General features: G+C 43.2%; 1 protein-coding gene across 3 annotated transcripts in view; it reads right to left on the bottom strand.

Annotated features, from left to right (window-relative positions):
* The window catches only part of NCKAP5L (NCK associated protein 5 like), a 137,963-nt gene that overhangs the window by 57,268 nt on the left and 52,933 nt on the right, over window positions 1-27,762 (bottom strand). The window contains exon 1 of one of the 3 annotated variants that reach the window (XM_040341207.1): window positions 9,318-9,415. The exons of the other annotated variants lie outside the window; for them this stretch is intronic. The gene's annotated coding sequence lies outside the window, so the exon portion shown is untranslated. Of the gene's footprint in view, window positions 1-9,317; window positions 9,416-27,762 lie in introns of those variants that run through there. 3 annotated transcript variants of the gene reach the window in all.

Raw genomic sequence — 27,762 nt, 5'->3', positions numbered from 1 at the left:
AAAAATTGAATGAGAGGAAAGTGAACACATTTCCCTAGGGACTCCAGGTTTGTTTTACCTTTCTATGTTCTAGAAAAAAAAAATGATCTTAGGAAAAAAAAAAGAAGACCAGCAGCACCAACATCCTGTCATGGCGTTTTTGTAAATCAGGCCCATTCGACTTGTAAAAACACACAAAGGCCAAAAAAGCCTTTGAAGTTCACAGGACGGAATCAGATTAGCCCTTCCATAATATTGAGGCTGTACAAAAAATGCATAGATCACTGTAGAGTCGTATTAATCACTAGAGTCTGCTGAGTAACTGGTGAGTCAGGAGAAAATGCTGCATTCTATAGCGGCTAGGGAGTTAAAGAGAACCAGAGCTCTCACTTGCTGACCAGGATCACGTAGGCAGCCTCTGCCCTTCCATCAAACTGGTGCTGTTCACAACCCTGGTGATAGATCTCAGAACACTGCATTGCAGACACCCCAGCACATACAGCGCTACTCGTCCACGCCACACTACACATCAGAGGCCAGCTCCGGGGGAATTGTTGCTCTGTATATCAGAGTAATGCAGCGTGCCGGTGACATGAGGACATTCAAAAAGGAATGAGAGAGCCTGCTTCTCTGACCTGAAAACTGCACGCAACAAGGGACAGCGCAACTGGCCATCCAGTCTAAACGCATGTACAGCATGGAAACCTGTAGTAATGAGGAGAGGAAAAAAAAAACGCATCATCTAACCTGAAACAATTTAGAGAGTGCCCCAGCCCTTAAACACTGCATTTGCATGCACTAATATTAAAGCAAGGTTGGTGCAGACAAGCCATTGCAGGAGTGGTTTGTAATTCATACAGAGGAAGCACTTTGTGGGATTTAGTCATTCAGGTCAGGTAAACAAAGTTTTCAAGCAGGTATGGATGGAGCATTCAGTGGCTACGTGGTTAGCATTTCCGCCTAGCAGCACTAAGGCTGTCGGTCCGAATCCCAACCACGGCACTACCGGCCTGGAATTTGCCTGTTCTCCCTGTAGGGGTTTCCTCCGACACTCCAAAGACATGCTGGTAACCTAAAAGGGTTACTAAACCCAGGACCCTGCATTCACTTGATCTGGTCTCCCACAGAACATGGAAATGCAATCGCTTTAGTAAATACAAACTGTTAAATACGCTTTCTCATCAGCAGTTAGAGCAGTCTTGTGACTTCTATAAGTGTCTGGTTAGAGCTTGTAGGAGGAGTTTTTATTCTCCCATGATTGCCCATGAGGATGCAGGGCTCCTGACCCTCTGGCCCTGTGATGATCACCTGCACCCTCCAAAAAAACAAACAACTTTCTAGCAATGCACACCAAACTGAGCATGTGCAGCTTGTCCCCTAGCTTCTGTACCATCAGGAGATGTATTGGGGACACTGATCCTGACTTCTGATGCGCCCCTTCTTCCAAACAGCCTTTTGACACAATGCAGCGGATTAACCCCTTCCACAGCTAGTATAACCAGCATCATTTACTGCATATACAGACTGATTTTACTGTTGTGGGTTTAATTGGCTCCCGTCTAAGCTGGCCCTAGTATGTATAAATGCGAGTTTATAGATTGTAAGCTTCTTGAGGGCAGGGACTGATGTGAATGTACAATATATATGTAAAGTGCTGCGTAAATTGATGGTGCTATACAAGTAATAAAATAAAAAAAATCATATTTAAAAAAAGCGATATTAAGAATAAGTTCACCTTTACTCTCGTGACAGCTGGCAGGGGGATCCTCTCCCCCACACCCACTGTCACATTTTGAAATAAGCGTGGCTGTGCGGAGCTCTGCCCACACAGCTGCGTCATTCATTCACAGAGTTCTGTAAAATGAATGAACAAACTATAAGTCCCATCTGCCACCACAGCAGATGTACTTGTAGTTTGAATGGGTTACAAGCAAGCTCATAGTTCATTCACTCTTCCTCTAGCTTTGCAACAAAAATGTCCAAATGGGGATACAGGCATAAAACCAAAAAGGAAGACCTTTCAGGCTCCTGTAAAAATAAAAAATAAATGCATATTTTTCACCTGCAAAATAATGTGCATTATTTTTATTAGCCCTAAAACCCTAAAATTCTTAAGCATATTCAGCAGCAGATTTAACCACTTACCGAGTATGCAGCTTGTATATCCTGCCTATATTCGTTTAAAGTGGTTGTAAACCCTCAGGGAGAACTTAGACCTACAGGTAAGCCTAGATTAAGGCTTACCTGTAGGTGCTTGCAATATCTCCGAGACCTGAACGGTTTCGGATATATCTGCAATTTCTCAATGTGACGCCTTTAACGGCGCATGCGCCGTCTTGAAAGGGCACGCTGTGCCGTTTCAAGCCGGGGGGGCATGCCGTTAAAGGCAGCTCCCACCCCCATGCACGAGAGTGACGTCACGTGACTCCGGACAGTCACGGAGCCAGAGTTCGCGCCCCCCTGAAGAAGAGAAGTAAAGAATGGATGCTCGCTGCCATGGAGGAAGACTGTGACATTGTGGGCCTCTCCTGAAGGCAAGTGTCACATAATGAGCTACTATGCAATGCATAGTAGCCCATTATGCTTTACCTTTGCAGGGAGACAGAGGAAGTAAACCCCATCAGGGTTTACTTCCTCTTTAAGCTGGTGCCATGACCACTGCCCCAGGTTTCAAAGGTGGCTCCTTTCTCTTGCAGTGCCCTATGAGTACACCATTGCACACAGGGATTAAAGCCGTGTCTCTGTACACTGTGTACATCAACAGAAACACACAGCCCCAGAGCCCAAATAAGCTGCAATAAACAGAGCAGGAGCCAGCAGCACGGAAAGTTGTAAACTGCTGGGGTAAGAAATGTAACCAGTGGCAAGAGCAGAGCTTGAGAGAGAGACAGTAAACTCCTGTCTCATGGCAGAACAGGACTATGCTGCATACAAGAGGATGTGGAAAAAGATTGTAAAATAATAATGGGAAAGAGGAGCTGCTGTCACACAGGTTCAGGAAGCCATCAATAGCAAACCAAGTCCGATATGGAATAATCATCACACAGCAATTCCATCCATATCTCAGATGCAAATAAACATATGTAGATTCCCCTGAATCTGGGAAAACGATGACTACTGATCAAACCGATTCCCTAAACATTGACAGTGATTTGACAGCCAGACTGTTTGTCCGGAAACAAATTACTTCATGGGTGGTCCTCTGAATTATTTATCTTTAGAGGGACATGCAAAAAAAAACAAAAAAAAAACACACACACACACACACACACACACACACACACACACACACACACACACACACACACACACACACACACACTATGAGGAGTAGGTCTTTTGTAAATATAGCAAGTTAGATACAAAAAAAAAAATAAAAAATATAAAAAAAAATTTACAATCCAAGCACAATAGTGCCAAAATAAAACCCGACACAATACTTCCATACAGGTACACTTGTTCTGACTAGAAAATTGTTTATTGCGGTACTGGAAATTTTCTAGAATAGCCGACAGGACATGTATGAACTATACCTAAATTACAGTCAGGGAAAAAAAAGTATTTGATCCCCTGCTGATTTAGTACGTTTGGCCACTGACAAATAAAATGATCAGTCTAATTTTAAATGGTAGTTTTAAAATATTTATTTTATAATAGTAAGAAAAATATCCTGAAAAACACATTTCAAAAAAGGTAAATGGATTTGCAAAACCCTTGTTGGCAATCACAGAGGTCAGCCATTGGTTGTGGTTGGCCACAAGGTTTGAACACATCTCAGGAGGGATCTTCTTTGCAGAGCCTTTGCAAGTCATTAAAGCGGGAGTTCACCCGAAAAATATTTTTTAACTTTAGATTGATGCTCATTTTGTAAAGGGGAATCTGGTAGTTTTTTTTAAAAACGAAGCAGTACTTACCGTTTTAGAGAGCGATCTTCTCCGCCGCTTCCGGGTATGGGCTGCGGGACTGGGCATTCCTATTTGATTGACAGGCTTCTGACGGTCGCATACATCGCGTCACGAGTAGCCGAACGTCGGTGCGGCTCTATACGGCGCCTGCGCACCGACGTTCGGCTACTTTCGGAAAATCGTGACGCGATGTATGCGACTGTCGGTGCCTGTCGTAAGCCTGTCAATCAAATAGGAATGCCCAGTCCATACCCGGAAGCGGCGGAGAAGATCGCTCTCTAAAACGGTAAGTACTGCTTCGATTTTAAAAAAACTACCCGATTCCCCTTCACAAAATGAGCATCAATCTAATGTTAAAAATTAACTTTTCGGGTGAACCTCCACTTTAAGGCTTTAAAGTTAGATGTTTGGTAACTCGACCCTTCAGCTCCCGCCACATATTTTCTATGTAATTAAGGTTTCGAGACTGGTTAGGCCACTCCAGGACCTTAATGTGCTTCTTCTTGAGCCACTCATGTGTTGCCTTGACCTTGTGTTTTGGGTCATTGTCATACCGAAACACCCATCCACTAAAATTTCAGGTTCCCACTCAAGATTTGACGGTACATGGCCCCGTCCATCGCCCCTTTAATGCGGTGAAGTTGTCCTATCCCCTTTTCAGAAAAACACCCCCAAAGCATATTGTTTCAACCTCAATTTTTGATGGTGGGGGATGGTGTTCTTGGGGTCATAGACAGCATTCCTCCTCCACAGTGAGTTGAGCTGATGCCAAAGAGCTCGATTCAAAGAGACTTGTTTGACCACAACTTTCACCCAGTTCTCCTCTGAATCATTCAGATGTTCATTAGCAAGCTTCGAGCGGGCCTGTACATGTGCTTTTTTGAGAAGGGGGACCTTGCAGACGCTGCAGGATTTCAGTCCTTTACGGCATAGCGTGTAAAGCAATTGTTTTCTTGGTGACTATGGTCCCAGCTGCCTTGAGATCATTGACAAGATTCTCCCGTGTAGTTCTGGGCCGATTCCTCACCGTTTTCACATGATCACTGAAACTACACAAGGTGAGATCTTGCATCGATCCCCAGACCGAGGGAGATTGGCAGTTATTTTGTGTTCCTTCCATTTGCGAACAATCGCACCAACTGTTGTCACCCTCTCACCAAGCTGCTTGGTGATGGTCTTGTAGCTCATTCCAGCCTTGTGTAGGTCAGCAATCTTGTCCTTGACATTGTTGGACAGCTCTTGGGCATGGTGGAGAGATTGGAATCCGATTGATTGCTTCTGTGGACAGGGGTCTTTTATACAGATTACAAGCTGAGATAAGGAACACTTTAAGGGAGTGCTCCTAAAGCTCAGCTTGTTACCTGTATAGAAGACATCCGGGAGTCAGAAATCTTGCTGATTGATAGGGGATCAAAGACTTATTTCACTCGTTAAAATGCAAACTTATAGCTTTATAACTTTTTTAAAATGCATTTTTTGGGATATTTTTGTTATTCTGTCTCTTCCTGTTAAAATAAACCTACCATTAAAATTATAGACTCATCATTTGTCAGTGGGCAATCAGCAGGGGATCAAATACTTTTTTCCCGCACTGTAGGATCATTTATGAAGACCAGATCAAAAAGGCAAAAGGTTGCATATAAAATTAAAAGTCAGTTTAGAAGTGTAATTTTCTCATTCACTCTGGGAAAATGGTTACAGGCCATACCCCTCTCTTTTTTGCATAAAAAAACAAAAAACACACATGCCCAGTAATGCAAAGGTGTAATGTAGCACTGCTTTACACCTGGTCCCATGCCACCATCTTTTTCTCTGACGTAATCAGGATTCCGCTGTATCTTCTGGGATATTGCAGAGGACTCCCTGATGACAGTACCCCGAGGTCTCCTAAGATGTGTCACTTGGACATCCCAGGAGACTGCAGACTACTGCATACATCATGCTCACCTAGGTGAGAACTCAAGGAGGAGGAGTCCCTCAAAAAAGGTAACAGAGAAGTACATTTAAAAAGAAGTCCAAATCAGATACTAGCCCATTATGCTTTTACTTTGCAAGGGAATAGGGAGGAAGTAAAATGCATCAGGGTTTACTTCCTGCATAAAGCAGAGGTTCACCCAAACAACATGTATAAGATCATATTCTTTATACTTCCAACATGTACAGTATGCCCTTTTTTTTGGGCTCTACATACCTTATTATGGCCATTTTCCGTCTTCCGCGTAATCACACCCGCGGGAGTAGGCGTTTCTATTCAGAGACGCAATGTCACCTGGGACTTCGCCCAGATGATTGACGTCCTTGAGAAAAAGTTCCCTCCCCGCGCCCCCCTATTGCGTAGGCGGGTCACGAGAGTCAGAGTTTCCGAAAGTAGCCGAACTGAGTCAGCTCTATACGGCACCTGCGCAGTCAGCTCTACACGGCTCCCAGTCGGATGCGCAGGCGCCGCGTAGAGCTGACTCGCAGTTTGGGAAACTCTGTGACTCTCGTGACGTGATGTCACACCAGGTTTTTTTCCCTGTACAGAAAACTGCATACACATTGCAGATTCCTGAGCAGAAATAAAATCTGCACGTTGTGGTGTGAACAGGACAGAGAGAACTATTGTTTGTTTGTTTTTTCTGTGCCCTTGCAGAACGCGTGCAGAAAAACGGACATCTCTGCACATGGTGTGAACGAGGCCTAACACAACCCAGCTCTGCATTGAAGTGATCTCTATTCTCTACTGCAATTTCTCTTTCACTTATGCCTCGTTTCCACTGAGTGGAACGGTTCGGGTCCATACAGTTTGGAAGGGTTACAATGGTCCGGCCTAATTTCAGGTGAGCGTTTCCACTGCAAGTCGGACCGTCAGGGGCCATACAGGGTTTAGAAAAAATGCCTAGCGTGTCGTCCGCAAAACACTTATGAGCTAACCTCTGTCACTCTGCTCTCTCCTATTGTCGGCATATCCATTGCACTGCATCTCACCTAATTTGCTCAGTCAGTGTGCTGCTTCCCTCCCTCTCTGAGCTCTGCTGTACAGTCAACTGCAAAAGGGCTGATACCAGGTCAAATTCAGGTACGTAAGCTGCTTGCATTAGAAAATAAAAAAAATTAAAAAAAAAACAAAAAACATTAGAGAGCTGCCTTTGTTTCTTTTATACTGGTCTAGAGTTCAGCTTTACCAGTGCTATCTCAACTGATCGTAGTTTGAATGTATTTCAGACATATTAAACCGGATATATTTTTGCCAAGAATTGGGTGCCTAAACAGCTACCATTTAGCTGATCAATATAAATAATAAAAAAAAAAAAAAAAAAAAAAAAAAAACCCAACACCAACATTCTGCAGTGACAAAATCTGCAGCTAGAAAACGCACAAAAAGCACAGTGGAAGTCAAGGACGGTATGTAGATGAAGGCTAAACTTACTGCAGTGTCCTTTCAAAACTGACACTGAACTAGTGAAGGTTGCGGCCTCCATACACACTGGCACTGTCACTGAAACTAGTTATAAAGTATCATTTTCAGTATTCATCAACTATGGCACAAACAGTTTCTAGATACTGCAACATGCACTTCCATTCCATAAAAACCGCAGCATCTCAGCAGCACAAGTTCTCTTATTGGTTAAAGCATTTTAAGCATTGAACAAATGTACAGCAAGGCAAAAAAATAAAAAAAGTGCACACCATTACATTGTCACCATTACTGCTGGCATAATCATAATCACTGTATTGCTTAAACATTAAATCACTGGCACAGATTCGCAGCGCATTGCAACAGATGTGCAGCTCAATATTACCACAGTCCTTTACTGGGGGGGCGCACAGCCTGATCAGTCAATCTGTAGTAACTTCCTAGGTCAGCCTTTCTCAACCTTCTTGATTTGACAGGTCTCTGGGAACAGTTACTAAAACCAGTTCATCGAGGGTCATTAGTAAAATGCCTCTTACACTGGAGGTCAATAGGAAAAATGCAACCCTCAGAGTGGTGCTCAGAATGCCACCTTTGCAAACAGCATAAAAAGATTAGTGGCATTGCTTGCTTTGCCAAGTGGTGTTGATTCTGGAATTCTGCAGGCATCATCAGAAGGTAGGTGCAGGCATCATCAGAAGGTAGGTCCATCGGCCAAAGCTCAAGGAACCCCTAGCACCTCTTGAGGAGCTCTGGTTGAGAATGGCTGCCCTTGGATAACCCCAACAGCTATGATCATAATACCACTAAACCTATTTAATCTGTCAGTCACGGCAGACTGGTGATCAACAAAAACACATGTCTCGTCTCGAAAAAGTCCACTGTCGGAACGTGAAAAAGTTTGTTTTTTTTGTTTGTTTTTTAGCATAAATTGTAATGTCCTCCGTCTCTCTGGGATAATGCCGCTATCAGGTAACAAAACACTTTGAAACATGCAAGGTAAATGGTGGTTGACCTTGTACGGCAAATCGGAAAGTAAGAGATCATTGTTACCAGGCACGGCTAGACTCTGCCATCCTGCACCTCTATATCAGACAAGTCCCTCAGACACCATGGGGTTGATTTACTAAAACTAGAGTGCAGAATCTGGTGCAGCTGTTCACATTAACCAATCAGCTTCTAACTTCAGCTTGTTCAATTAAGCATTGACAATAAAACCTGGAAGCCGATTGGTTTCTCTGCAGAACTACGCCAGATTTGGCAAATCAACCCTCCACTAGAAAACTAGGGTTCCTTGCAGATACCATGGGTTACAGCTTCATAATACAGACCAAGAAAAGTAATACAAGGTTAGATGGACACCAGACCTGGCGAAATCAAAGAAAGATTCTGGGGTATCTCCTGCAGGTACACAGACGCACTCCCGGTCTAGCTTCATCAGTCCGACTCTAGATCAGCATCACGTTGACATCCTGACATGTACATGCCCATCAAATAGTACAAGCAGTATAAAAGCACTGGAACCCAGGCACTGATTAGCCAATTATTTAACTTGAGAAAGTAGCCAGCATTGCAGATAGTTGGGTAGAAGCAGAAACCTAGTGCTTTCAGAGATGAAGAACGCCTTGTGGCCTGATTAGCAGATGATCAGATATCAACTTGGAAGTCACTGGTAAGCCATCATTCTCTGTTATCACAAGACACAGAGTGGTGTTTAGAAACTGTAACATACACCAGTGATAAAAGAACAATGCCATGCAAGAATTTATCGGTCCGGTTTCATCTCATGGCAGAAATATGCATAGACCAGATGCCTGGGTTACAAGGCGTCTCTAGAACCATTGCCAACACAACATACATCAAGTTGGTAGAGCAACATCTGCGGATAGCTGGGACTTTACAGCAGACACAGTCTTGCCCTGATAATGGGAGCTAATGATGTATCATTTTGTAGATCTGGAAAAAAAATCTTCAAAACCGGCAATCATGGTAAGGCACCCAAACAAAGCAAACAAGATTAACTACCATTACCAGCTCACCTCTCGCCTGCTGCCGTCTTTGCTCTCACTTCATAGAAGCTCTTTGAGAGCTGGCTGCCTTGGTTATTGTGCTGCATTGTTAGCTAGCACAGGCGCAGCGGGGAAGAAGGGAGGGGGCTGAGGGATGTGGTGACGAAAGGGGGGGGGTTGCCAAGGCTGAATCCCTGCCAGGATCAGAGTATGCTCATCCCAGCCTGTAGTGCCTGTCTCCCCCTCTCTTCTTGTATGATGTAAAGAGAGCCCCACGTCATATTACACACACACACACATATATATGAACGGCAGCCTACACTCGCCCCGAGGGTGAAACCTTCTCCTAGCCTCATATAGGAAGTGCCTTCCCTTCTGGCACACAACAAAGAGAGAGGGGTTAGCTAGACATATTACCAAGAGGTTGTTTTTATTGGTCAAGGTCAGGCCTTATGTATCCCTACCATATTCTCTCAATACTTCATCCAGATCTTCACCAGTAGAATACTTACCCCAACATAAAAATGGATTTTAAAATCTGGATCATTAAAATTTGAAGACTACATTAGGCGATTCCAAATTGCGTCAAAACGCCTGATGCACGTTTAGATGCCATCAATCTTAATGGCAACCCAAAACGCAGTGCGATTCTGCCATCATTTTCACGTGACAGAATCACGAGAGAATCACTACAAAATGTGTCCAAAAAAAAAGAAAAACCGCACCAAGCTTCTTGTCCAAAAAGCAGCAGAGGTCTTTTTTTGGGTAAAAACTTGCATAGGGCAGTCTTTATGTGAATGGGCTACCCTATGCATGGCACATGTAAACACGTAAAAATTGCGCTGTGAAAATCAGCAAGCAAGAACGCTCCTTCCCAAAACAAAATGTCTTAACGTGGCCTACCCCCTTACTGTATTTAAAAAAAAAAAAAACACACACAAAACACAAACAAAATGGTCACAAGATTGTTTATTTTTTTGTAGGGCCCTTTCACACTACATATGTACAGCGAATTGTGATTCTCTGCACTTGTTAAATGGCAATCACTGCAACGGCACTAATTGTTTTCTATGTGCCCTGTTCACACTGCAATGCTGCCATCAGGGGGTTACAGTAGGTTCTGAAAAAATGCAGACATGCTGTGCTCAACACCAGAGCGCAGGTAAAGTCGCCATCAGTTTTCGCAGCACAACACTGCAGGAACATTAATACCGTATTTAATATCGGCATATAACACAGCACAACACTGCAGGAACATTAATACCGCATTTAATATTGGCACCTTCATTTTTAAGAGGGAAGTTTCAGGGAAGAAGAAAAAAAAAATACATTTTAAATAAAGAACATTGAAGCAAAATAAGGGTCAGTGCCCATCAATACAGCCTCAAAATTGCCCATCAGTGCAGCTTGAGCAACACCCATCTGTAGCCTCACAATTGCCCATCAATGCAGCTTGATTAATGCCCATCTCCCCATTGCCATGAATGCAGCCTGATCAATGCCCATCTCAGGGAGGGTGGCGGGATTACATACAGCGAGAATCTCCTGTTTACTCGGTGGCCTCTTTAATACAAAGTCCCGCCTCCTGGAACTGGCTTCTATGATAGACAGAACACTGGTCCAATGCCAGCCCAGGAGACGGGACTTGCTATTACAGAGGCCGCTGAGTAAACAGGAGATTCTCGCTGTATGTGATCTGATGGCGCTTGTGCCACCCCCCTTCCTGTTCTCTCCGAGGTAGCCCAAATTGCTGTATCGGCATATAACATGCACACACTATTTTCAACAGATTTGTAGGGTGAAAAAGTGAGTGTTATATGCCAATACAGTAAATGTTACTTTGACATTTCAATACCAATTAAAAAAAAAAGTAAACAATGTCCAGCAATGTATATTAAAAAACAAAAACAAAAAAAAAACCAACACAAAAACACAAAACAAAAAAACAAAAACACACACAAGGCACTGACATGATCATACAGGCTACTGTTAGCAAGTACTGTACTACTAAGCAGCAAGAGCCTACAAATGTAATAAAATGTATTATACAATTTAAATTTCAAACCTTTATACAGAAACCCATCCTTTAAGAATAAAAATTAAAAGAACACCTCCATAAGATGTGGTATATCTTGAATCATCAGATTTAAAACTTAGGAGATAGATAGATAGATAGATAGATAGATAGATAGATAGATAGATAGATCCCTCTATTAGACACTATGCAAGTAGTTTTAAAAAACGAGCGTTCTAAATACCAAATTTAAGCCATCTTCAGGCCGGTCATATGACTCGCGGCCGCTTTACATCTATGGTGGATGTCTTCGCGGGAGGAGCCGTGATCTCCCTCTGATGTCAGCCGGGGAGATCGCGTGGCTGCTCGTCTCCTCCGCAGACGCTCTGTATCGTCGATGTATTGCGGCCTGCGAGTTACATGACCGGCCAGAAGACCGCTCAAATTTGGTATTTAGAACACTAGTTTTTGAAAACTACTTACATTAGTGTGCTATGCCAGCCTCTAATAGAGGGGCTCGCAGTGACAACTTTTGGTTTTTATTTTACAATACTAGCGACGGGGTTGGCCGGAGACAGGCACAGAGAGGGAGATGACAGGCAGGAAAGAGGGTGAGGGGAGAGGAGAGCAGAGGGGACAACAGCATACGATGCAGGGACATACTCTGACCACCGTGGTCAGGGCCATGCAGCCCTGACTTTCATGGTCAGCACAGAGAGGGGACACAGCTTAGAGGGGATACAGCTTAGAGGGGGGGCAGATAACACACTCTGCTGTGTAATCTGCTTTAAGAGACCAGATACTGAATCATTTTTGTTGGGGTTAACAAACACTTTTCCTATTTGCCAAATGTACCATGTACTTGAATGCGAAAGTATTCTGATCTTTGTATGAAATCCCTGGTGTTAAAAACTAGCCACACTAAGCAGGAGAACATAACATGGTCAGTTCTCTAGCTATGCTGGGAACTCAGCCTGCTCTCCTCCAATGATCAGATGTGTCCTGACACGCCCCTCTGCATAGCCTCTCACTGGGAAAGCCCAGTGTGATGTTGCTTCTCCTACCCCTAATGCATCTGGGAACAGTGGGATCACTGAAATCACAAAAAAAAACAAAAATCACAAAATTCGCTGAATTCACACTGCCGCTGGTTTAGAAAGACAGTTTGGTTCACACGTCATGCGAATCAGATGCGGTGAGAAACGCATCCAATTCGCATATATGTGAAAAGAAGCCTCAAGCAATGAGATTTTCTTGCATTATAGTCGATCATCTTACGGCTATGTAAATGGAGTAATACAACCCTCCACATCAGATGTCACTTACACAAAAAGGGGAAAATGCTGTGGAAATTATGAGAAGATTATCCAAGCCTGGATGATAACGCTGTGATCTAAACTGGGTCAGCATCCCGCGCATTGCTTCCTTTAACAATATGTACAGTAACTGTATCGGATCAACAGTTGTGTTTATGTGTCACTGTAAAATCGCACAACAAAAGACAATATTGTCTGCTCATCGCCAAGTGTAATTAATACAGAAAGGTGTTTATTCCACCTGTCATCTTCCACTGTGTAGACCTAGAACAGGTACTCCAATTACAGCCTAGGGATACTACTAACCCATATCTTTTGCTGACATTAATGGGCGGCTGCAGTTATCCCCAGTGATACCAGTTCACAGGCAAAAACCAATGGATTCTGCTTAATGGAGTTTCCTTCACTGACGGCAGGCTTAAAAAAGGACCTTGTTTGCTGGCAGATCAACTCAGAAATAATAGGGTTAAAACAAAAAAAAAGTTTTTTTTATTTTCTAGAATAAGCTTTATTAACTGTTGACATTTTTAATAAATGTGCCCGGAGATCTACAAGCACAATATAATAAAAATATTAAAAATAATAAAAAATAAATGGATGCCCAGAGGGTAACATACCTTTTACTTCTAGAGATCTGCAGCCTTTACCAGGCAAATGGTCAACGAAAGGTCCACTTTGAAGAAAGCCCGCAGAAGCAATAAGCAAAGGACAGAGCCTTCGCCTTTCTAATTTGACCCTGCGGCCTGCTTCATACAAGCCATTGTATTCTCAAGCAGCAGCTGTGGATGGGTTATGTAAGGCAATATTATACCCCTCCTCCTTCTATACCTCCAACTGAGCTGAAGGATTCATTATTACGTGAGGGCATGTGGGGTCTCAGCTGTACATCTGGAATCTGCCAATCCCACTGCACCTTTTGCTTGGCATCCATGTGCCTCTCGGCTTGTGCTCCCATTAAGTAAACACACGTGACTGGGCATCCTGGCGCGAAGAATTACTTCTGCTTATATGAAACCGGCAGAATATTTATGCAGCATGTAACTGGCAAATTCACCTACAGCAGGGCATTTACCTATAGATCACAACTTACTTAACACATTATATATACACACATATATACACACTAGTGCTGTCAGTTAAACGCGTTAACGGCGTTAACACAAACCCATTTTAACGCCGTAAATTTTTTTATCGCGCGATTAACGAGGTTCACCCTTTAAAACATTTTTTTTTTTGTCAGCACGTACCTCTTAACCCTTTCACGCCGACGGGACGCATATATGCGTCCTCGGCGTTCGGGGGTTATACCGGGATGATGCCTGCAGCCGCAGGCATCATCCCGGTACCGTTGTTTAGAGCGGGCGATCGGCTATCCAAACATAACAACCGATGCGGCTAAAAGCCGCTCGGTTGTTATGCCGGAGGAGCGGGAGGGGACATCCCCCCCCTCCCGCCGTCTTTCGCCGCTCTGACCGGGCCTCCCGTCCCACCGGGAGACCCGATCCTCCATCCGCCGCGTTCTGTGTTCAGGCGGAGACTGACACTAAGCCGTAAACGGCTTTGATTCAGTCTCCGCATTGAAACCACGGAAGCGGCGTCACGACGTCACTTCCGGGTTTCTCGGCTGCCAATGGCGCCGGATTTAAAAAAGTACACAGTATTCAGAATCGCCGTTTTCGGCAATCTGAATACTTTGAAGTGCAAAGGAGGGCTCGGAGGTCTTTTAGACCCCGATCCCTCCATAAAGAGTACCTGTCACCACCTATTGCTGTCACAAGGGATGTTTACATTCCTTGTGACAGCAATAAAAGTGATCAAAATGTAAAAAAAATTAAAAAACAATTTAATATTATAAAAAAAAAAAAAAAATAAGAAAACAAAAAAAAAAAATGTTTTAAAGGGTGAACCTCTTTAATCGCACGATTAATCGTGAGTTAACTATGACATTAATGCGATTAATCGCGATTAGAAATTTTAATCGCTTGACAGCACTAATATATACATACACACACACACACACACACACACACACATATCAGTGGCGGCTGGTGACATTTTAGGATGGGGGGGCGCAAGACCCCGCCCCTCCACATTTGGTCCCTCCCACTTCTCATAAGCCACATCCCCTATAGAATACACCCACTCCGTCCCCTGTATTCCACTTGCTTCCACTCATAGTGTCAGGAGTATACAGCTCAGCATCACAGCACAGAGTATATAGCCCCAGCATCACAAATCATGGTATATAGCGCATGCTTACAGATTGGCGCAAACAAACTAAAAAATTACACTGTTAGTTATGAAGGACTCTAAATGGGCATGAGATGACCAGAGACTGCGGACATACTGCACGAGATTACCAGAGACTGTGCACATACTGCACAAGATTACCATATACTGTGCACATACTGCACAACGGTTCTCATTAGGTCTGACTTATCCTGCAACTTTCCTGTCCCAAATCCCTATTTCCACCAATTAAATATAAAAACCAATTGAATAAGCGGGGTGCGGAGGGGTTCCCTTCCTGCCGTTATTTCCACCAATTAAATAAATTAAAAAAAAACATTTGAATAAGCCGCTATTTTTGCCCAATGTTAAATACTTTTTTTTTTAACAAGCCCGGGGGGTGATTGGATGGGGTCCAAAAAAAAAAAAAAGAAGCCGGGGGGGGGGGGGGGGTGGCGGGTATCTTTGGTTGCTTTTGGTTAGCCGTTACGGCTGCTATTTACACCAATTAAATAAAAAAACGTTTTTTTTAATAAGCGGGGGGGGGGGGGGGGGGTGGTTGCGTTTGGGTGCCGTTACGGATGCTATTTCCACCAATTAAATATAAAACAATTTTTTTTTTTTTTTGTTTTTTTTTTTTTTTTTTTTTTTAGAATACTTCAGACTCCACCTCATAGAGTGTGCATTTACATGCTCATGTTCTGCGTACCAGCCCATTGCATCTCTATTTCGGTTTTGCATCATTAGTGTCTTTTTTTTTTTTATATGCTAGTTGTTTTTGTTTTGTTTTCCACTTTTGTGTTTTTTTTTTTTTTTTTTTTTTATATATATATTTATATTATTTTCTTGAGTACATCTTTGACTTCTTTTGCTGACCATATACAAAAGTTTTCCCTTAATACTTCCCTTCCTCTTACCCGTCCCCCCCCCCCCCCCCCCCCTCCCATCTCACCAAAACAATCTCCTTATACCTCTACTTCTCTCTGATTTTTCAAAAATGGCCTTAAGTGCCTTCTCTTAATTTTTCCGCGTAACTCCACGATTTCTTAAAAGTTCTCCAGTTTTCCCATTTCATATTTTGTAATATGTTATTACCCTCCATGTCCTCCTGCAGTTCCTCCATTTTATACGTTTCTTCCACCGCGTCGATCCATTGCCAGATCGATGGGCATTCCACCTCTTGCCAGCCCCTTGGAATTAATCTTTTGGCAGCATTCAATAGGTGTGGTACTAGCGATTTTTTATAACTTTTAATGCCTTCTTCCCCCCCGTGGAACAGAACAACCCAAGGGTCCATCTTTATCTTTTTCTTTGTAATCTCTTCGACACAAGCCAATATTTTTTCCCAGTACCTCCTTATCTTAGGGCATCCCCACCACAGGTGTGCCATATTTCCTGGTAAACCGCATCCCCTCCAGCACTCTCCAGTCTGTCCCTCTTTAAACTTTTTTAATTTGTCTGGTGTCATATACCATCCGGCTATGCATTTAAAACACATCTCTGCTGTGCGGCTATCCACCGCGGAGGAGTGTGTCAGGGTCAGCATTTTCTCTATTGTGGTCCTATCCTGATGTGTCCCTAGTTCCCTTTCCCATTTTTTAATGAATGGGGGTATGTTCTGCTCTTCCATCTTCAGTAACATCTTATATAGTCCCGAGATAGATCCTCTGGCATTTTTTGTAGAGCATATTTTTTCCAATTCCACTAACTGATCTCCCGACCTCAACGGGTGTGGAAGATCTTGGATAAAATGGTTTAATTGCCGATATCTCCATTCATTAATTTCCAGGAGGGAGTTTTTTAATTTCAACTCCTGTAGTGTTAAAATGTGCCCTTCCTTCATTATATCCCTTAATTGTATAGTGTCCATTTTAATCCAATTTCCCCCCACTTGTGTTTTACCTGGTGCAAAATAATCATTATTCTTTAGTGATATAAGGGGTGAATTGTACTCTTTCACAATTTTTTTATAGACCGTGTCCCAAACTTTAAGTGCATTTTTAGTTATCTCGTGTGCGTTTTTATCTATTGTCCTAAATTTTGGAGGGTTCCAAATTATCTTATCTAGCCTTGCCTGTGACAATTCATTTTCTACACTAACCCACCTTTTTTCTTTACTAGCCCTGGCCCACTCCACCACTCTTGTTAATATCACCGCCTCATAGTATCTCTTGACATCGGGGACCGCTAATCCACCCTTTTTTTTTGGCTGTTTTAGGGTCTGAAGTGCTATCCTGTGCTTCTTATTTCTCCAAATATAATTCATTATTAATTTTCTAAGGGCCGAGAACAATGTCCCGGGGAGGGCAATGGGGATCATCTGGAACTTATATAAAATTTTTGGCAAAATGACCATTTTGCAGTAATTAATTCGTCCTATCCATGATATTGCCCTATTTTCCACCCTTTTTGTTTCTGTCTTAATTTCATTTAATAAAGGGATAAAATTTATCGTATACATCTCCCTAGTCGATTTTGCTAGCAGTATTCCTAGGTATTTGAGTTCTTTAACCCAAGCAAATTTGTACTTCATTTTCAGGTGTTGTTCTTCTATCTTGCTTATATTTATACTCATAATCTCCGTTTTTGTGATGTTTAATTTAAAGTTTGAGATTTCTCCGTATTCGCTGCAAAGGTTTAGAAGGTTTGGGATTGATGTTTTGGGTTCCATTAAATAGAATAGGACGTCGTCTGCAAAGGCTGCAAGTTTATGTTCTTCCTCTCCTATTTTAACCCCTTTTATTTTTTGAGAGTTTCTGATCCTAGCCAGCAGGGGTTCCAATGTGAGCACGAACAGTAATGGCGATAGAGGGCACCCTTGCCTTGTACCATTTCTCATTAAGAAGGTTTGAGAGAGACTTCCATTTATTTTTATTTTGGCCGTGGGGGACCTGTAGAGAGTGCCAATCCACTCCATCATCCTCTGTCCAAACCCCATTTCCTTCAGGGTGAGCAACATGAGTCCCCAGTCTACCCTGTCAAACGCTTTTTCTGCGTCTATCGACAGAAGTAGACCTGGGGATCCCACCGCCTTCATTTTCCGGAGGATTAACAGTGTTCTAACCCCATTGTCTCTCCCCTCTCTTCCCTGGACAAAACCTGTCTGATCCGGGTACACCAATCTCGCCATTTCCTGTTTAACTCTCCCGGCCAATACCTTTGCAAACAGTTTTAAATCTGTATTGAGCAGAGATATCGGCCGGTATCCTGAACAGTTTCCGATGTCCTTTCCTTCCTTAGGGATAACGGTGATAGTTGCCTCTGATGCCTCTTTACTTAGTTCGTACTCCTTTCCAAGCCCATTATAGTACTGGCATAGCCTTGGCAGAAGTATCTCTTTAAATTTTTTGTAATACATTACTGTAAAGCCGTCTGGTCCCGGACTTTTACCTGAGGCAGAGCTTGATAATGCTACTTTAATTTCGTTTTCCGTTATTTGCCTGTCCATCCCCTCTGCGTCTATTTGACTGACTTTTGGTAACCTTGCTTCTTCTAAAAATGCTGAGATTTTTTTGTCTTTCTCCCCTTTTTGCCAGTTTTTTTGTTCTACTGAGTATAATTTTTCATAATATAATCTAAATGTTTCAGCAATATCTTTTGTTGTGTGCAAGACCTCTCCTTTTTCGTTTTTAATTTTGTCTATATAGTTCCTTGATTTCTTTTTTTGTACCATCCGAGCCAGATGTTTGCTTGTTTTATTTCCCCACCTATATCTCTCCCTTGCCACCAAGTTAAATTCCCTTCTTGTTTCCCGATCAATAAGTTCTTTAAGTTCGTTCCGCTTGTTAACTAGATCTAGATAAATATCTCGTTGTTTACCATTTTTCTTATGTGTTAGTTCCAAATTGAAGATCTCATCTACTAATTTTTCCTTCTTACTGTTCATTTCTTTTTTCCTCCTTGCCCCTTCGGAGATTAACACCCCTCTAATCACCGCCTTATGGGCATCCCATAATGTTGCTGCCGAAATATCATCTGTCTTGTTTATCTTAAAATATTCCTCTAATTCTTTTTTGACCCTCATTAAACTTTTCTCTTCTATTAGTAGTTTCTCATTTAGTCTCCAATTTGGATAGGTCCTTTGATTGCCTATAATATTTATGGATATACTGATTGGAGCATGGTCGGAAATCGTCATGGTCTCTATTTTTGTCTCGACCACCGCATCTAGCATTCTATGCTCAATGAAAATGTGATCGATCCGGGAGTAACTCTCATGTACGTGAGAATAAAATGTATAATCTCGTTTGCTTGGGTTAAAGATCCTCCATGTGTCTACTAATTGGCTTCTATGTAGACTACCTTTTACCTTTCTTAATTGCCTTTCTTGAGTCTCTAATGTTTGGTGTGTTTTATCGACCTTTGTGTCCATACAGAAATTTAAATCTCCTCCCAATATTATCTTTCCCCTCCTGAAATCTTTTAATTTCCCCAGGATTCCCTGGAGGTATTTCATCGGGGAGGTATTCGGTGCATATATGTTTACAAGAGTATATTCCTCCTCCTCTAATTTTCCCCTTAAAAAGAGGAATCTCCCTTCTGGGTCTGTCAATCGGTCTGTTAACACAAACCTAATCCCCTTCGCTATCCCAATTGCTACCCCTCTGGCCCTTTTAGAGATGGTGTCGCCATAGTACCATATGGGGAAGTCAGGGGAATATAGCTTTATGTTTGATCCTAATGTAAGATGGGTTTCTTGTAAAAGGACAACATCTGACCTATACCTCTTTAGTTCCTTTAGTACCTTATGTCTCTTTGATGGACTATTGAGGCCTTTTACGTTATAAGATAGGCATTTAATTACCGGCATCTTGGTTGTTGGTTACAGTTTCTTCCGATTGTCTTGGTGAGATAGGATATCTTCCCCCCTCCCTCCCCTCCCTCTCCCCCCTCCCCTCCCTCCCACCCCCCCCCCCTCTCTTCCCTCCCTCCCCCCTCCCCTCCCTCCCGCCCTCCCAATTTGGCCTATTTAAGACCTCTGAACCATTTTCCATGCCCTGGTTCAGATTGCTCCGGGTGGGGTCTGGGATCTCCCCCCCCATCCCGGTTTCTCCACCCCGGGGTAGGGGGGGGGCACAGGGCCCAGCCAAGGAACAGAAGGAAGGCCAAGAAACAAAAAGAGGTCAGAAGGAAAGAAGAAACAAAAAAAGAAAAACAAGCACAGAAAGAAAACCGGGGGCCTCAAAAAGGGCCCACAAAGGGGCGGCTAAGAGAAAAAAAAAAATTGAGAGAGAGAGGGGTATGGAACAAGGGGGGGGCGGAGCTTCCATTCTCCACTCCCCCCCTCCCCTGCCCCCTACCCCCAACCCGGTATGTCAGGGACCCGGATCTCCAGTTTCCTACAGAATTCATTCAGGTCCTCAGGAAATCTCAATGTCGCAGATCTCCCATCTTTTGTTCCAATTAGGCAGGCAGGGAAACCCCAATTATACTTGATATTCGAGTCCATCATCTGTTTTAGGAGCGGTTTTAACAACCATCTCCTTGCCAAAGTTTCTGGGGCCACGTCGGTGAATATCTGCAGGTCCATCCCTTCAAACACTATCGGGGATTGGCCCCTCAGCTTCTTCCAAATTGCCTCTTTTTCTTCATAGAATCGGAACCTTATTATGACATCTCTTGATCGCTCTGAGGTCGCTCTTTTCGGATTTCCTACTCGATGGACCCTTTCAATCCCGACTGGGTTCTCTACAGTTCTTTCCAATATTGGATTAAATATCTTCTGCGTTATTATCCTGAGGTCCTCACCCCTTTTCTCTGGTATGGACCTTATCCTTAAATTTTGTCTCCGATTTCTGTTTTCCTGATCCTCTAATTTATAGAGAATATATGTCTTTGTTGTAGTTGGATCTGGTCCATCTGGGCTCTGAATGTATTTGCTTCTTGTGCCTGTTTCTCTATCTGTTCCTCTACTGCCTCTATTCTGGATAACATATGGCCTAAATCCGTCCGCAGGTTCTGTATTTCGCCTTTTATCGCATTTTCCAGTTTTAACAGCATCTCTGCCATTTCTCCCTTGGAGGGGGATTGAGTGTCTACGCTTCGATCATCCATCCTGCTGCTCTCCAGTCCACTCCCTGTACTCCCTGTAGGTCCTTCCTCTATAGATGTTTCCCTGGAAGTATCACTCTGGGGTTTTTTATTTTCGGTCTTTTTTACTTTATTCACTTGTTGTTGCTTTGTTAATCCCTGGGAACCGGAGGTACGCGGGCTTTCCCCTCTGGTCACAAATGGCCTTATTGAGCTTGTTGCTGTTATGTTACATGGAGTAGTTGGGGGTCCCCCTTTTGTTGATCTACTCGTCATTCTGCTCATGTTAGTCTCCCTCCTTCTAATTCTCTTCCCCAGCTTGACCTCTTGTTTCCAACAATTTGACACCAGACTCAGTATAGGGGTACAAACCAGTATGGTATACCGGACGGGGTAGGACGGGGGGTTTTGAGGTGTTCCCTTTTTCCCTTTAACCTTTATACGGGAGGGATGTGTTGTGTCCTTATCTTTAATAGGTTGATTTCATAGGTCCTCTCCTTTTGCCCCCTTCACTGCAGTACAAGTCTTGTCCCTTGAGTCCTCTCGCCATGTATTTCAAGTACTCTATGCTTTTTGCTGGAGACCCTGTTTGTTCACTATCCCCCCCTTGTACTGATACCCTGTCACTGTTTGATCTTAATTGTCTCTTGGCCTTTCCACGTGCGTGTGCATGACCGTACTACAGTCAATGGGATGTCATACCGTTCTCAAGGGTTTGTACAGAGTTCTGGGTTCAATGGCCCAAGGGTCAGTTTTAAATTCACTGTATAAAAAGCCTTTATACGTTAGTACACTGTATGAGATACCTTATGTGTTTTATAGCTTGCGTCTTTTGCATGTATTAGTTTAACTGAGAGGTTGCAGTTTTTGTTGGTCCCTCTTTAACCCTTGACCATGGTCCGGTTCCTCTCTCAACAGTTTTTCACAGGTTCCTCACACAGTATATTGCAGACATTATATGCTTATTCTCGTGTGCACGCTCCTTCACTGATACAGTCTCAAGTAAATCATCACCTCCTAGAGCGCCATTTAGACCCCCTTTCTTTTAAATGAGTGGGTAATCAATGAAGGAGTGTCAGACCTGTTACCTCTTTCTCTAGCAGATTGGCAGTACGTTCAGCCCCACCTTTGCCTCTCCATCAGGAGATTCCCCCTACCTTACCTCGGTTCTTCCAGTCCTTTGTACGGGGGGTTTCACCAAGCTGACCTTATAGCTTTCCTATGACGGAGATGGAGATGTTCCTCTATGTGGGCGCGGCAGGCTCCGTTCTCCTGCTACGTGACCCTGCTTCCTCCTTCAAGCCGCCTGTCCCCGCTCCTCGCCGACTGCCGACTGTTCCGGTGAGCCTCCGTCGCGGCGTGACAGGCAGTGAATGAAGCAGGCTCTCCACCCCCCCAGCACGGCGCGATGTTATCCGTGCGGGTCCTTCAATTTTCGGCGCGGTGGTCAGCGTATAGTGTGAAGCTGCCGTCTGCCGTCTCCTCCCTTCAGTCAGCGCGATCCGTCCCTTCAGCCAGGCAATCCCATGGATCTTCACTCCCCCCACCTACAAGCGCGCCACGTCCTCACGTGCACGTGCACGCCATCCCCCCATATATAAAACAATTTTATTTGAGTAAGCGGGTGGAGGGGGTTTTGGTGCCGTTCCGGATGGTATTTCCACCAAATAAATAAAAAAACTAATTTTTTAATAAGCGGGGGGGGGATTTGGGTGCCGTTACGGATGCCATTTCCACCAATTAAATAAAACATTTTTTTTTTAATACGGCCGATATTTTTGCCCAATAAGTTTTTTTTTCAAGTAGGGTGAGGAAAGGGGAACGTTTTGCACGCTATTATATGTTTGCTAAACTTTGTTTAAGCAGGGAGAGGGTTCAGACCTGTTACTGCAGGTAGGCAGCATAGCTCAGCTTCCAGGCGCACTGAGCTCGAGAGTCCCGACGTCACTTCCTGTTCTTCCTGTGACGTCGGGACAAGCACAGAGACGTGCGGGTGCACATAGAAAGTGTGCACCCGAGCCATAACAACACAGTGTCCATCGCGCCGGAAGCAAGTGGCGCGATGGAGAATGCCACAAAGGCATTTTTTTTCTTCCAATGTAGCGCCTCGTCTGCAATCCCGTGATTGCACAGACGTGGCGCTACTCACACGGCACTGTGCCCGGACACAGTGCACCCAAGGACCTTTTTTGGAATTTTTTTTCCTTAAAGGGAGGGGGGGGCGGCGCCCGGGAGCCCTCTATGGACGGGCCGCCACTGATACATATATTATATAAAAAAACTGAACATTTGCAGCTATTCCTCATAAATCCTTATTTTGAACAGGTAGCTCTGGATTGCAGCCTACTTCAAGTTCACACAGTAAGGCCAATGTAAGACAGGCAACTCTGCCACTTTGTCCCAATCGCCAGTGGCAGCATGGCCAAAGTGCTGTCCTGCTTGTCCTTATGGAATTACTCCCTCTGCAGGTGAGGCGGTGAGATGTTGCTCCCATCTCTCGCTAGAATCTAGCTACACAGGAACTGATTCCATAGGGACAGACAGCCTCTTTAGCAATCCTGCTGGTGATTTGTCTCCAATATCAGAAATTACCCATCTGACATCAGCCTAAGCAACAAATTGTGTGTATGTGGCAGTTATACAACTGATCAATGGATAGGTCATGTCATCATGAGATACCTAGGCATGGACATAATGCCAACCACAAACTACAAAAAGACCACCATGGGCCCAACAACCTAGATGCTCCAATACAGCCTTGCTGTAGAAAGCGATGGCATGAGGCCAATACATTTGGTGAATTTCTGAACTTTATATTCATTTTATACCGACTTCCATGTTAAAGCAGCTCTAGTACTACTGTGAACGGAGAAGGCTGAAGGGCCAGTAAGCCCTATAATAATACGGCTTATAACGCTCTGTCCTTGAGACTACAATGCTTATGCCTAGTACACACGATGAGAAAAATGTGATGAAAAATACTGCTTTCGGAGCGATCGTCCGATAATCATACACAGCTTTTGAGAGCCGATTACAACAGTTCATGCGAAAATATCCCAAGGGACAAGTGTGAAAATTTCTCATACGATAACAGAATGAACAATTTTCTTGTAATTGGTATAGTTTCTGTAATAAAAAATAAAATCATGTGACCAAAACCACGCATGCGCAGAAATGAAAGAATGCATTACAATACATTGCTTTCGAAGTTGTATTCTGTCATAAGACTTTTCGTAACTTGTGTAGCCTATTGGTCTTCGATATAAGGCTAGCATGCAAAATTATATTATATTATTAAATAAATATATATTATATTAAATAAATAAAATAAATAAATATATATAAAGGGGTGCAACGGATCGTCACCGATCCGTGATCCGAACGGGTCACCCCGTTCGGATCGGCACACCCCGTTCGGATCGGCACACCCCGCGATCCGCGGAGCGCTCCGGAGCTTAGGCCTAGGAAAGTCCCCGGCCTAGCTCCGGAGCAGCGGCCATCTTGCTCCACCCAGTCTGCTTGCCAGAGCCCAGCGTGACACGCCTCCCCGGGGAGGCGTGTCACGCTGTGCACTGGGCTCTGACAAGCAGACTTGGAGAGGGAATGTCAGTGAAGCACTGGTGTGAGAGGAGGGGGGGGGGAGAGCACAGTAGCAATTAACAGAGGTGGATTAAAGAGGAAGCAAGTGAGGCTGTTTGGACAGGACTTGCTGTAAAAACATCAAGATTGTACTCAACAAGATTATTTACTACTGCATGTTGTTATTTCCCCCCCAGTTCTGACAATGACTATAATGTGTGTGTGTGTGTGTGTGTATGTATGTGTGTGTATGTGTGTAATATATATATATATATATATATATATATATATATATATATATATATATATATATATATATATATATATATATATATATATATATATATATATATATATATATATATATATTTTTTTTGGACCGATAAAAAATTACTTTTTTTTTTGCTGATCCGAAAATGACCGGATCCGTGACTGCTGAACCGAGGATCGATCCGATCCGTGAGTTCTTTGATCCGTTGCACCATATATATATATATATATATATATATATATATATATATATATATATATATATATATATATATATATATATATATATATATATATATATATGTATGACGATCATTTGTCCGATATTCTTATTGTGTGTACAAGGCTTTAAAGAGACTTTGACACATTGCTCATTAAAGCAGAAGTAAACCCTCCTACCCTGTATAGCCAAGGAAGCTGCCATCTTAAAGCGGCGTTCCATTCAAAAGTGGAAGCTCTGCTTATTTGCTTCCTCTGGGTTGAACGAAAAAAAAAAAAAAAAAAAAAAAAAAAAAACAGTGGTGTGTACTAGTCTTAAAGTGGACGTAAACCTGAATTTTTTTTTTCCCCGTCACAATGTAGAGTATAAGATTTCCTATCATCTGTGCCCAGTCTTGCCACAAAGTTAATCCAGCTCTATGCAATCCTCTTTTCTTTTTTCTGTGAGATAAACAGACAAACAAGAGAAACATTTTGCCCCCCCCCCCCCCCCGCTTGCGAATGACAGGTTATTTACATATCTCATGCACTAGCCTGAGATGGGCATTATTTTTTTTACCACCCCTACTCCTTTTCTGAAGTCATGTGGTTACTTTTCTGGATTTTGACTGGATGTTAGTGATCATAGCAGAATTTTGTGTAAGGAATACACAGGGGAAAATGCATGTTGACAAGCGGAGTGTAGAGGTGGGTGGGGATTCTGACATCACGACTCCACCCACAGAGCTCCAGACAACAGACCCACCCACAGAACCTGCAGTTTTTCAGTTCTTATAACAGACAGACAGAGGGGAGACATTTGACAGATAAGGATACATACAGGAGGCATCTGTATCCTTATAGATCAGCACTATGGCAGTAGTTTAGAAAGGATGAGAGTGGCTTAACATCCGGCTGCCAATGCTAGAAAGCAGGAAAGTACAATAGCAAAAATGACCCCAGCACATAACCAGCTAATCTGCAAAAAAAAAAAAAAAATCGAAATTGCTTTAAACCACTTGCCGCCCGCCAATGACAAATTGACGTCGGAAAAGTGGTTGTAGAATCCTGAGTGGACGTCATATGACATGCTCAGGATTTTGAGTCGCTGCGCGCCCCCGGGGGCGCGCATCGCGGCGATCGTTGTTGCACCAGTCTGACACCCCGCAACACCGATCAAGGTAAAGAGTCTCTCACAGAGACTCTTTACCACGTGATCAGCCATGTCAAATCACGGCTGATCACGATGTAAACAGGAAAAGCCGGTAATCGGCTTTTCCTCACTCGCGTCTGTCAGAGCCGATCGGCTGCTCCTGTGACAGGGGGGGGGGGGTTGTGCTGATCGATTATCAGCACAGCCCCCCGAGGATGCCCACTGGACCACCAGGGATGCAAAAAAAAAAAAAAAAGTATGCCACCCTAGACCACCAGGGATGACAATGACACAAAAAATGCATGCCAGTGCCGCAATGGATGCCAATCAATGCCCACAATGGGCATCACTGATTGGCAGGCATTAGTACAACGCATATGATAGTGCCCATCTATGCCACCTATCAGTGCCCATCCGTGCCGCCTATCCAGTGCCCATCAGTGAAGGGGAAAATGTACTTATTTACAATGTTTTATAACAAACAAAAAAAAAATTCTAAATTTTCAGTAATTTATTTTTATTGGCAGAAAAATATCCCAGAGGTGATCAAATACCACCAAAAGAAAGCTCTATTTGTGGGTACAAAATGATAAAAATTTAGTTTGGGTACAGTGTAGCATGACCGCGCAATTGTCATTTAAAGTGCAACAGCGCTGAAAGCTAAAAATTGGTCTGGGCGGGAAGGTGTATAAGTGCCCTTTATGGAAGTGGTTAACCATTCTCTATTCTGCAACTGTAAATTGTTCTGCTTTCAACATCATCATTGCTTCCGGAGTCACTAACACAGATGAAGTGTACAGATCAGAAAAGAAAGCTTGAATTCAGGGCTCACAATCTGCCAGTCAGAGACTAAAAATAATGAATGCATTACAGCCAGGCAACTAGCATTTTCACAAGCCATCGATAGTCGCATCCAGACTTCCTTATTTCAGGCTGTCAACGTGTGTTGTATTCTGAGCATAAAAACGCAGAGATGCTGATCCGATAACTTACATAACAGATAGGATAAACAAACTGACAAGATAATACTTTGCATAATAATACGCCATCCTCCCCAAGGCTGGAACGCACAGAACATTTATACGCTGGTACAAATATAGCCCTTCTTATATGGGGAAGTGCATTGTTTATAAATGAAAGCCATTAGCTGCCCAGATATATCAAAATTTAAAGTGCAGGATGTGTGTGTATTTTTACTGAACGGAAGTTACCAGTAAAATAGGAATACTATTGTCTGCTGATATTTATCCACCAAGAGTAGACTGCAAGCTTTGTGTTACAGTATTCACAGCACTGCATGTAGGAAGGCATGGGACGCTTCACTACTAGAAAGTTTCCTGTATGACATCACAATAGAAAAAAAATTACAGGCGGTCACCCAAACATTCAATTGTTTTATGGGACATCATTGAAAGATACATTGTATTAATACCAAGGAACTGCAATTATAAAACACTGACTTACACTTAAAGCATATACTGGTATAAATCACGTAATGCACATCATGTAATGCAGTACCGCATGTGGCCAGAGGTGGGGAGGTGCCCGAAATACTCGGAGAAGCTCGGAATAGAGTGTTTCCGAGTGTCTCCAAGCAGCACCTGCACCACCGCACCTCTGGCCAAATGTGGTAATGCACCCCCCAGAGGCTTAAATCCTGTTAGTCTTGCGGGACAACGTTCGCAA

This window comes from Rana temporaria, chromosome 2, assembly GCF_905171775.1.
Source record: "Rana temporaria chromosome 2, aRanTem1.1, whole genome shotgun sequence".
Classification (NCBI taxonomy): domain Eukaryota; kingdom Metazoa; phylum Chordata; class Amphibia; order Anura; family Ranidae; genus Rana; species Rana temporaria.
The sequence above is the reverse complement of the archived record's forward strand: the minus strand, read 5'-3'. Positions and strand labels throughout refer to the sequence as shown.